We start from the raw sequence: 13088 nt of genomic DNA on the forward strand, positions 1-13088 counted from the left end.
TGACTCTCCGTCAATGTTGAAGAGTGACCAACCGTAGACTCCTCTTCTCTCCCATTCCTTCCACCAAACATCCCCCTACCGGGCCCGCACTCCAAACACTTGCACTGTGGTATTACTCGAGTATACCGGAATCAAGAGTCTCTCATACTACAAGATTCCTTATAACTTTACCCAAGGCTCATTAATTGTCACGACCAAACCCTTGTCGGCTCGATTCAATCAACTACCAATGGGGTTGAGCTCAATGATAACATTTGTAGTCGTTGGATACTTGTCCAATCGATATCAAGTCATGTATTTCATTTCATATATCAGTTCATATAACTTTCCAATAACTTTTCAATAACTTTTCAATAACATGTGAAACAATAAGTGAGAGTGATAAAGTACACTCTCACATCAATCCATTAACATACAACATCTCAAGTTCAAATATCAAAGCCATATAATAGCACACAAGTGAGTAGTACACTCACCAATCAATTAAGTGCTATTTCATGCACTTCCGTCAGGAGAATGTCGTGAGCTATCGTCACGTCCTAGAACATGTAAACAAATACCATAAGACTCGATAACGAGTCATAAAGTCAAACCAATTATCGCCCAATAGGGTTTCATGCATGGAAATTCAAGGGTTAAATACTTAACCTTTACTCAAGTCGAGAATATAGTTTTCTAAATCTCGAGTAAAAATTCGGGCAGCATGCCCTTTGTGTTTACCAAATTTTCCAGCCATAAGGCTTCATTATTTTTTTCTTCAATCACAACCCAACAACACACATATAAGCATTTCATGTCAAGAGCCGTTCCATAGCTCACAATATCATAAAACAAGAAACCATACCGAGCCATAAACAACACCAATTCACAACCCCAATAGGGTTTTATAAACATATACAAGCATGAAAGCAAACCAGAAATTAAGAAAGGCTTTAATGTTGGCCTTGATAAGAAAACCGGTTTTGACGTCATAATGCGGTAATGGCACAACTCTCACTACAATTATCGGTTAGGGGTGTAAGACCCACCGTTTCGAAGCTATGAAACAGGGCTACAACAATGTAGAAGGCCTCTCAGTCCAAATCCTAGCACAACTAGGTCAAAAGTGCCAAATACCAAACCAGAATTACCAAAACAGATTTGCAAAACACACAAAACTGTAATACGTCAATCTCAGCCTACACAGGTCCAAATGCCGAAATTCCAAAGGCATAAGTTAGCTAAGACATCCAGATACATATCCTTAGAAGACACCAACTTCAAAATCCAAACCAATTCCAGTCAAAACAGGCAATTACTATCGCAGTTCAGACATTCTGTGCACCAAAAACAGCAACAGTAAAAACGGCATAACTCACTCTACACTTGTCCAATTTCCCTGAAATTTTTCAGGCACACTAAACTCATCAATACCTACAACTTTCATGTTTTGAGCAAAGTCCAATTCGGCCTCTAGCTATGACCTAAAATTTCGGACAGAATAGGGGTTCAAGAACCCTAACTTTTCACATTTCATTCCAAATCCAAAATTGATTGCATTTAACAACAATTCACACCTACTAGAGCCAAAGCCCCTTATTACCAAGCATCATACTAGTCCACAACATCAAAATCATATGAAACCAGAAAATTCCTCATAAAATGGAAAACTTCACCAAATCAAGCCAAACCAAGAAATAAATCATATAATCCAACACTCAAGCCACTTCTAAGCATAATATAACCATCATTAGGTGTAGTAGGGTGTTCAAGCATCACTTACCAAGAAATTAAGAGAGATAGAGAGGTTGGCCACCTTAGAGCTTCAAAACAACTTCACTAATACACTTACAAGCACTAGAAGAAAGGTTTTTATGGAATAGAATCTAGTGTAGGCTTTTGTTCTTGCAAGATTGAGTGAAATGGAAGCTTGAGAGTTGAAGAAATTCCTTTCTTCTTTGCAAGGAGAGGGCCGGCCATAAGAGGTAAGAAAATGGTGATTTTTGTGCATTTTTTTGATATTTAAACCTTTGGTCAAAAAAAGTCAAGAAAGTGAATAGTGTTTCTTAAAGTCCAACAAATGGGAAGGTGACACTTGTCACCTCCATAAATGCATCCTTATCATTCTTTTCTCTCTCTCACATCAATCACTTCACACACACTACTTATCTCTTAACACCCGATAAAATTTTCACTGTATCCGAAACTTAACCTTATTGGCCGAATTTTTCCAAACTTTTCGCACTAGTGGGTCCCACGTCCAAAATATATTCTTAATTTTCTAAAAACTCACCAATACTAGAAAAATCATCTAAAAACTATAATTACTCATAAAATCTACCAGAAAAATATTCCTAGGCCCGAAAATGCAGAAAACATGCAATTAAGGGGAAATAAACCCTAGGAAAATAATTAGGGTTTTACGGGTTCTCACACTCTCCCCCCCTTAAAAGAATTTCGTCCTCGAAATTTTCCTTCAAATTTAAAGTATCCAATGGCCTGTACCTTCTCCGTCTTCAGAGTCAGAAGAAACGAGGTTCTTCATTCCAGTCCCTTCTCCACTTGACGGTGCAGGGTCGGTCTGGGTTGGTTGTTGAGTTCTTTTCTTTTTCCGCACTTTAATCGGGCAATATGCAATTCGATGCTCGATGCTCCCACAGCGCAGACATCTCCTCCCCTTTCTCCAACAATCATTCTCAGTGTGATTGGCCTTTCCGCAATAGTCACAAGTCAAGTGGACAGTCATCTTTTTGCTTTTCGGAGAAATCTCCCCCTGTCTGGTTTGGCTTTCATTGACAAATCTTTTATCTACCGCCCCCATTATCCATGGCGGCCCGAATAACTGGTTCACTTTCTGTACTTTAGAAGGTGTCATTGCTTCGCTAGGTTCCTTACTCACGCTACCCACTGCACCCCTTTTCCGTATTTGGGAAACTTTCACTTGCACCTTTGCATTCTTGATGCATTGAGCCTTTTCCAGGGCCTCCTCGGAAATCCCTTCATATTTCCTTTTTAGCTCTAAGTTTTTGTGCAGGAGCTCAATTTTCTCTGTATACTCGTGCCTCCAGCGCCCTTCCCAGTATGCGACTAGGTTCTTTTGGACTTCTATTTCGTCTCGAAGACCCCCGATTTCATTATACATCTCAACCCTACGTGCCATTTTACAGAGTTGCTGGACCTCAGATGGTAGCCTGTCGGCAAAACAATGGGTCATAAGAAAGTCTTGAATACAAGTAGCACTCTTGGTCCATGTTCGGTTCAGGTGTTGTTTCCTCCCTTTCTTCTCTTTGACTCTTGGTCTCGTTTTGTGTCACTGCTATGACCATGTCCGCGGGTTTTTTTTTTTTTTCAAAAGGGTACTTCCATGCATGAATGCAATAAATTGACTAACATAACAAAATCTATCATACCAATAACATATCGCATATAACACGTTATATTCAAAGACGGATAAGCAAGTAAGCAAATATAGACTTAGTAATATACAGTCGAAAAGTCATCCCAGTACCAGCCCGTCTGGTCTCTCACGTCACTTACTATCCAAACTAGATGTCCATTGATCTCTTGTGCTCATTTTAGTCAGACAAAGCCTGTTCACGTTTCCAAAATACAAGGCTTGTTTCCAAAACACAGGGTTCAAATACCTAGCAGCTTACATCACCTCAATTCTGGGGTACTCCGGCACGGGAATCCGAAATAAGATAGTTCACATCTCGAGCTGGCCAGTCCCAAGAGTAAACCATCTACAAATCAAAATTCCTGTCCGACATACTTATCTAGGGTCCTTAAATACCATGAGAAAGATTAAAGACCTATAACACTTCAAGGTTCATAACTTATGCTCAAACGAGCACTTAAACATATTCATGAAATTAGGACCACAACACCACTTGGCCCAGTCTCACTTCGCGCAGAGACCACGCGACGTGGCTCTGATACCACCTGTGACAGCCCCACTTTCCCCTAAGGCGAACCAAAGAGGTTAGCGGACTGCCTGCCCAGCTCTCGCCAGGACTAACGGTGCAGTATAGAGCGATCTTTCACGTTCCAGAACTTATAACGCGCGCAAATAAGGCAAAAGGGCAAAATAACCCAAAATAAAAGAAACAAAATCCGGAGTCGGCCATGAATAGTAACCGACTCGTCCGAACCCAACCAAACATCGAATTACATAAACCACAAAACATTTAGCCTTTACAAACCAAAAATGACATTTAAAAGTGATACAAAAGTCACTACATATATGGTTTGCCAAAACAAAAGTGAAAACGGCCCTAATGATACATTTAGGGTCCCATTTTATATACAATACAAAAGAGTCATTCATCTAGTTCATTTGGCAACCATTTATCAAAATTCATTCCAAAAGAGTCATATTCCTGTAAGGAAAACAAAAGGAACGGGGTGAGCTAAAGCTCAGTGAGCAACTATCACAATAGCAATTAAGATCACATAAGCGAAACCATTCAATTCAAGTATGCAATTTCGAAGTAAAGTAAATCAGTGAAAGGATACGGTCGGCTCTCAAGAGCCCATTTCCACGCTTATGTCTTGATCCAACCTCATTGACTCTCCGTCAATGTTGAAGAGTGACCAACCGTAGACTCCTCTTCTCTCCCATTCCTTCCACCAAACATCCCCCTACCGGGCCCGCACTCCAAACACTTGCACTGTGGTATTACTCGAGTATACCGGAATCAAGAGTCTCTCATACTACAAGATTCCTTATAACTTTACCCAAGGCTCATTAATTGTCACGACCAAACCCTTGTCGGCTCGATTCAATCAACTACCAATGGGGTTGAGCTCAATGATAACATTTGTAGTCGTTGGATACTTGTCCAATCGATATCAAGTCATGTATTTCATTTCATATATCAGTTCATATAACTTTCCAATAACTTTTCAATAACTTTTCAATAACATGTGAAACAATAAGTGAGAGTGATAAAGTACACTCTCACATCAATCCATTAACATACAACATCTCAAGTTCAAATATCAAAGCCATATAATAGCACACAAGTGAGTAGTACACTCACCAATCAATTAAGTGCTATTTCATGCACTTCCGTCAGGAGAATGTCGTGAGCTATCGTCACGTCCTAGAACATGTAAACAAATACCATAAGACTCGATAACGAGTCATAAAGTCAAACCAATTATCGCCCAATAGGGTTTCATGCATGGAAATTCAAGGGTTAAATACTTAACCTTTACTCAAGTCGAGAATATAGTTTTCTAAATCTCGAGTAAAAATTCGGGCAGCATGCCCTTTGTGTTTACCAAATTTTCCAGCCATAAGGCTTCATTATTTTTTTCTTCAATCACAACCCAACAACACACATATAAGCATTTCATGTCAAGAGCCGTTCCATAGCTCACAATATCATAAAACAAGAAACCATACCGAGCCATAAACAACACCAATTCACAACCCCAATAGGGTTTTATAAACATATACAAGCATGAAAGCAAACCAGAAATTAAGAAAGGCTTTAATGTTGGCCTTGATAAGAAAACCGGTTTTGACGTCATAATGCGGTAATGGCACAACTCTCACTACAATTATCGGTTAGGGGTGTAAGACCCACCGTTTCGAAGCTATGAAACAGGGCTACAACAATGTAGAAGGCCTCTCAGTCCAAATCCTAGCACAACTAGGTCAAAAGTGCCAAATACCAAACCAGAATTACCAAAACAGATTTGCAAAACACACAAAACTGTAATACGTCAATCTCAGCCTACACAGGTCCAAATGCCGAAATTCCAAAGGCATAAGTTAGCTAAGACATCCAGATACATATCCTTAGAAGACACCAACTTCAAAATCCAAACCAATTCCAGTCAAAACAGGCAATTACTATCGCAGTTCAGACATTCTGTGCACCAAAAACAGCAACAGTAAAAACGGCATAACTCACTCTACACTTGTCCAATTTCCCTGAAATTTTTCAGGCACACTAAACTCATCAATACCTACAACTTTCATGTTTTGAGCAAAGTCCAATTCGGCCTCTAGCTATGACCTAAAATTTCGGACAGAATAGGGGTTCAAGAACCCTAACTTTTCACATTTCATTCCAAATCCAAAATTGATTGCATTTAACAACAATTCACACCTACTAGAGCCAAAGCCCCTTATTACCAAGCATCATACTAGTCCACAACATCAAAATCATATGAAACCAGAAAATTCCTCATAAAATGGAAAACTTCACCAAATCAAGCCAAACCAAGAAATAAATCATATAATCCAACACTCAAGCCACTTCTAAGCATAATATAACCATCATTAGGTGTAGTAGGGTGTTCAAGCATCACTTACCAAGAAATTAAGAGAGATAGAGAGGTTGGCCACCTTAGAGCTTCAAAACAACTTCACTAATACACTTACAAGCACTAGAAGAAAGGTTTTTATGGAATAGAATCTAGTGTAGGCTTTTGTTCTTGCAAGATTGAGTGAAATGGAAGCTTGAGAGTTGAAGAAATTCCTTTCTTCTTTGCAAGGAGAGGGCCGGCCATAAGAGGTAAGAAAATGGTGATTTTTGTGCATTTTTTTGATATTTAAACCTTTGGTCAAAAAAAGTCAAGAAAGTGAATAGTGTTTCTTAAAGTCCAACAAATGGGAAGGTGACACTTGTCACCTCCATAAATGCATCCTTATCATTCTTTTCTCTCTCTCACATCAATCACTTCACACACACTACTTATCTCTTAACACCCGATAAAATTTTCACTGTATCCGAAACTTAACCTTATTGGCCGAATTTTTCCAAACTTTTCGCACTAGTGGGTCCCACGTCCAAAATATATTCTTAATTTTCTAAAAACTCACCAATACTAGAAAAATCATCTAAAAACTATAATTACTCATAAAATCTACCAGAAAAATATTCCTAGGCCCGAAAATGCAGAAAACATGCAATTAAGGGGAAATAAACCCTAGGAAAATAATTAGGGTTTTACGGGTTCTCACACTCTCCCCCCCTTAAAAGAATTTCGTCCTCGAAATTTTCCTTCAAATTTAAAGTATCCAATGGCCTGTACCTTCTCCGTCTTCAGAGTCAGAAGAAACGAGGTTCTTCATTCCAGTCCCTTCTCCACTTGACGGTGCAGGGTCGGTCTGGGTTGGTTGTTGAGTTCTTTTCTTTTTCCGCACTTTAATCGGGCAATATGCAATTCGATGCTCGATGCTCCCACAGCGCAGACATCTCCTCCCCTTTCTCCAACAATCATTCTCAGTGTGATTGGCCTTTCCGCAATAGTCACAAGTCAAGTGGACAGTCATCTTTTTGCTTTTCGGAGAAATCTCCCCCTGTCTGGTTTGGCTTTCATTGACAAATCTTTTATCTACCGCCCCCATTATCCATGGCGGCCCGAATAACTGGTTCACTTTCTGTACTTTAGAAGGTGTCATTGCTTCGCTAGGTTCCTTACTCACGCTACCCACTGCACCCCTTTTCCGTATTTGGGAAACTTTCACTTGCACCTTTGCATTCTTGATGCATTGAGCCTTTTCCAGGGCCTCCTCGGAAATCCCTTCATATTTCCTTTTTAGCTCTAAGTTTTTGTGCAGGAGCTCAATTTTCTCTGTATACTCGTGCCTCCAGCGCCCTTCCCAGTATGCGACTAGGTTCTTTTGGACTTCTATTTCGTCTCGAAGACCCCCGATTTCATTATACATCTCAACCCTACGTGCCATTTTACAGAGTTGCTGGACCTCAGATGGTAGCCTGTCGGCAAAACAATGGGTCATAAGAAAGTCTTGAATACAAGTAGCACTCTTGGTCCATGTTCGGTTCAGGTGTTGTTTCCTCCCTTTCTTCTCTTTGACTCTTGGTCTCGTTTTGTGTCACTGCTATGACCATGTCCGCGGGTTTTTTTTTTTTTTCAAAAGGGTACTTCCATGCATGAATGCAATAAATTGACTAACATAACAAAATCTATCATACCAATAACATATCGCATATAACACGTTATATTCAAAGACGGATAAGCAAGTAAGCAAATATAGACTTAGTAATATACAGTCGAAAAGTCATCCCAGTACCAGCCCGTCTGGTCTCTCACGTCACTTACTATCCAAACTAGATGTCCATTGATCTCTTGTGCTCATTTTAGTCAGACAAAGCCTGTTCACGTTTCCAAAATACAAGGCTTGTTTCCAAAACACAGGGTTCAAATACCTAGCAGCTTACATCACCTCAATTCTGGGGTACTCCGGCACGGGAATCCGAAATAAGATAGTTCACATCTCGAGCTGGCCAGTCCCAAGAGTAAACCATCTACAAATCAAAATTCCTGTCCGACATACTTATCTAGGGTCCTTAAATACCATGAGAAAGATTAAAGACCTATAACACTTCAAGGTTCATAACTTATGCTCAAACGAGCACTTAAACATATTCATGAAATTAGGACCACAACACCACTTGGCCCAGTCTCACTTCGCGCAGAGACCACGCGACGTGGCTCTGATACCACCTGTGACAGCCCCACTTTCCCCTAAGGCGAACCAAAGAGGTTAGCGGACTGCCTGCCCAGCTCTCGCCAGGACTAACGGTGCAGTATAGAGCGATCTTTCACGTTCCAGAACTTATAACGCGCGCAAATAAGGCAAAAGGGCAAAATAACCCAAAATAAAAGAAACAAAATCCGGAGTCGGCCATGAATAGTAACCGACTCGTCCGAACCCAACCAAACATCGAATTACATAAACCACAAAACATTTAGCCTTTACAAACCAAAAATGACATTTAAAAGTGATACAAAAGTCACTACATATATGGTTTGCCAAAACAAAAGTGAAAACGGCCCTAATGATACATTTAGGGTCCCATTTTATATACAATACAAAAGAGTCATTCATCTAGTTCATTTGGCAACCATTTATCAAAATTCATTCCAAAAGAGTCATATTCCTGTAAGGAAAACAAAAGGAACGGGGTGAGCTAAAGCTCAGTGAGCAACTATCACAATAGCAATTAAGATCACATAAGCGAAACCATTCAATTCAAGTATGCAATTTCGAAGTAAAGTAAATCAGTGAAAGGATACGGTCGGCTCTCAAGAGCCCATTTCCACGCTTATGTCTTGATCCAACCTCATTGACTCTCCGTCAATGTTGAAGAGTGACCAACCGTAGACTCCTCTTCTCTCCCATTCCTTCCACCAAACATCCCCCTACCGGGCCCGCACTCCAAACACTTGCACTGTGGTATTACTCGAGTATACCGGAATCAAGAGTCTCTCATACTACAAGATTCCTTATAACTTTACCCAAGGCTCATTAATTGTCACGACCAAACCCTTGTCGGCTCGATTCAATCAACTACCAATGGGGTTGAGCTCAATGATAACATTTGTAGTCGTTGGATACTTGTCCAATCGATATCAAGTCATGTATTTCATTTCATATATCAGTTCATATAACTTTCCAATAACTTTTCAATAACTTTTCAATAACATGTGAAACAATAAGTGAGAGTGATAAAGTACACTCTCACATCAATCCATTAACATACAACATCTCAAGTTCAAATATCAAAGCCATATAATAGCACACAAGTGAGTAGTACACTCACCAATCAATTAAGTGCTATTTCATGCACTTCCGTCAGGAGAATGTCGTGAGCTATCGTCACGTCCTAGAACATGTAAACAAATACCATAAGACTCGATAACGAGTCATAAAGTCAAACCAATTATCGCCCAATAGGGTTTCATGCATGGAAATTCAAGGGTTAAATACTTAACCTTTACTCAAGTCGAGAATATAGTTTTCTAAATCTCGAGTAAAAATTCGGGCAGCATGCCCTTTGTGTTTACCAAATTTTCCAGCCATAAGGCTTCATTATTTTTTTCTTCAATCACAACCCAACAACACACATATAAGCATTTCATGTCAAGAGCCGTTCCATAGCTCACAATATCATAAAACAAGAAACCATACCGAGCCATAAACAACACCAATTCACAACCCCAATAGGGTTTTATAAACATATACAAGCATGAAAGCAAACCAGAAATTAAGAAAGGCTTTAATGTTGGCCTTGATAAGAAAACCGGTTTTGACGTCATAATGCGGTAATGGCACAACTCTCACTACAATTATCGGTTAGGGGTGTAAGACCCACCGTTTCGAAGCTATGAAACAGGGCTACAACAATGTAGAAGGCCTCTCAGTCCAAATCCTAGCACAACTAGGTCAAAAGTGCCAAATACCAAACCAGAATTACCAAAACAGATTTGCAAAACACACAAAACTGTAATACGTCAATCTCAGCCTACACAGGTCCAAATGCCGAAATTCCAAAGGCATAAGTTAGCTAAGACATCCAGATACATATCCTTAGAAGACACCAACTTCAAAATCCAAACCAATTCCAGTCAAAACAGGCAATTACTATCGCAGTTCAGACATTCTGTGCACCAAAAACAGCAACAGTAAAAACGGCATAACTCACTCTACACTTGTCCAATTTCCCTGAAATTTTTCAGGCACACTAAACTCATCAATACCTACAACTTTCATGTTTTGAGCAAAGTCCAATTCGGCCTCTAGCTATGACCTAAAATTTCGGACAGAATAGGGGTTCAAGAACCCTAACTTTTCACATTTCATTCCAAATCCAAAATTGATTGCATTTAACAACAATTCACACCTACTAGAGCCAAAGCCCCTTATTACCAAGCATCATACTAGTCCACAACATCAAAATCATATGAAACCAGAAAATTCCTCATAAAATGGAAAACTTCACCAAATCAAGCCAAACCAAGAAATAAATCATATAATCCAACACTCAAGCCACTTCTAAGCATAATATAACCATCATTAGGTGTAGTAGGGTGTTCAAGCATCACTTACCAAGAAATTAAGAGAGATAGAGAGGTTGGCCACCTTAGAGCTTCAAAACAACTTCACTAATACACTTACAAGCACTAGAAGAAAGGTTTTTATGGAATAGAATCTAGTGTAGGCTTTTGTTCTTGCAAGATTGAGTGAAATGGAAGCTTGAGAGTTGAAGAAATTCCTTTCTTCTTTGCAAGGAGAGGGCCGGCCATAAGAGGTAAGAAAATGGTGATTTTTGTGCATTTTTTTGATATTTAAACCTTTGGTCAAAAAAAGTCAAGAAAGTGAATAGTGTTTCTTAAAGTCCAACAAATGGGAAGGTGACACTTGTCACCTCCATAAATGCATCCTTATCATTCTTTTCTCTCTCTCACATCAATCACTTCACACACACTACTTATCTCTTAACACCCGATAAAATTTTCACTGTATCCGAAACTTAACCTTATTGGCCGAATTTTTCCAAACTTTTCGCACTAGTGGGTCCCACGTCCAAAATATATTCTTAATTTTCTAAAAACTCACCAATACTAGAAAAATCATCTAAAAACTATAATTACTCATAAAATCTACCAGAAAAATATTCCTAGGCCCGAAAATGCAGAAAACATGCAATTAAGGGGAAATAAACCCTAGGAAAATAATTAGGGTTTTACGGGTTCTCACACTCTCCCCCCCTTAAAAGAATTTCGTCCTCGAAATTTTCCTTCAAATTTAAAGTATCCAATGGCCTGTACCTTCTCCGTCTTCAGAGTCAGAAGAAACGAGGTTCTTCATTCCAGTCCCTTCTCCACTTGACGGTGCAGGGTCGGTCTGGGTTGGTTGTTGAGTTCTTTTCTTTTTCCGCACTTTAATCGGGCAATATGCAATTCGATGCTCGATGCTCCCACAGCGCAGACATCTCCTCCCCTTTCTCCAACAATCATTCTCAGTGTGATTGGCCTTTCCGCAATAGTCACAAGTCAAGTGGACAGTCATCTTTTTGCTTTTCGGAGAAATCTCCCCCTGTCTGGTTTGGCTTTCATTGACAAATCTTTTATCTACCGCCCCCATTATCCATGGCGGCCCGAATAACTGGTTCACTTTCTGTACTTTAGAAGGTGTCATTGCTTCGCTAGGTTCCTTACTCACGCTACCCACTGCACCCCTTTTCCGTATTTGGGAAACTTTCACTTGCACCTTTGCATTCTTGATGCATTGAGCCTTTTCCAGGGCCTCCTCGGAAATCCCTTCATATTTCCTTTTTAGCTCTAAGTTTTTGTGCAGGAGCTCAATTTTCTCTGTATACTCGTGCCTCCAGCGCCCTTCCCAGTATGCGACTAGGTTCTTTTGGACTTCTATTTCGTCTCGAAGACCCCCGATTTCATTATACATCTCAACCCTACGTGCCATTTTACAGAGTTGCTGGACCTCAGATGGTAGCCTGTCGGCAAAACAATGGGTCATAAGAAAGTCTTGAATACAAGTAGCACTCTTGGTCCATGTTCGGTTCAGGTGTTGTTTCCTCCCTTTCTTCTCTTTGACTCTTGGTCTCGTTTTGTGTCACTGCTATGACCATGTCCGCGGGTTTTTTTTTTTTTTCAAAAGGGTACTTCCATGCATGAATGCAATAAATTGACTAACATAACAAAATCTATCATACCAATAACATATCGCATATAACACGTTATATTCAAAGACGGATAAGCAAGTAAGCAAATATAGACTTAGTAATATACAGTCGAAAAGTCATCCCAGTACCAGCCCGTCTGGTCTCTCACGTCACTTACTATCCAAACTAGATGTCCATTGATCTCTTGTGCTCATTTTAGTCAGACAAAGCCTGTTCACGTTTCCAAAATACAAGGCTTGTTTCCAAAACACAGGGTTCAAATACCTAGCAGCTTACATCACCTCAATTCTGGGGTACTCCGGCACGGGAATCCGAAATAAGATAGTTCACATCTCGAGCTGGCCAGTCCCAAGAGTAAACCATCTACAAATCAAAATTCCTGTCCGACATACTTATCTAGGGTCCTTAAATACCATGAGAAAGATTAAAGACCTATAACACTTCAAGGTTCATAACTTATGCTCAAACGAGCACTTAAACATATTCATGAAATTAGGACCACAACACCACTTGGCCCAGTCTCACTTCGCGCAGAGACCACGCGACGTGGCTCTGATACCACCTGTGACAGCCCCACTTTCCCCTAAGGCGAACCAAAGAGGTTAGCGGACTGCCTGCCCAGCTCTCGCCAGGACTAAC

Source organism: Coffea arabica, chromosome 8e, assembly GCF_036785885.1.
Source record: "Coffea arabica cultivar ET-39 chromosome 8e, Coffea Arabica ET-39 HiFi, whole genome shotgun sequence".
Lineage (NCBI taxonomy): Eukaryota > Viridiplantae > Streptophyta > Magnoliopsida > Gentianales > Rubiaceae > Coffea > Coffea arabica.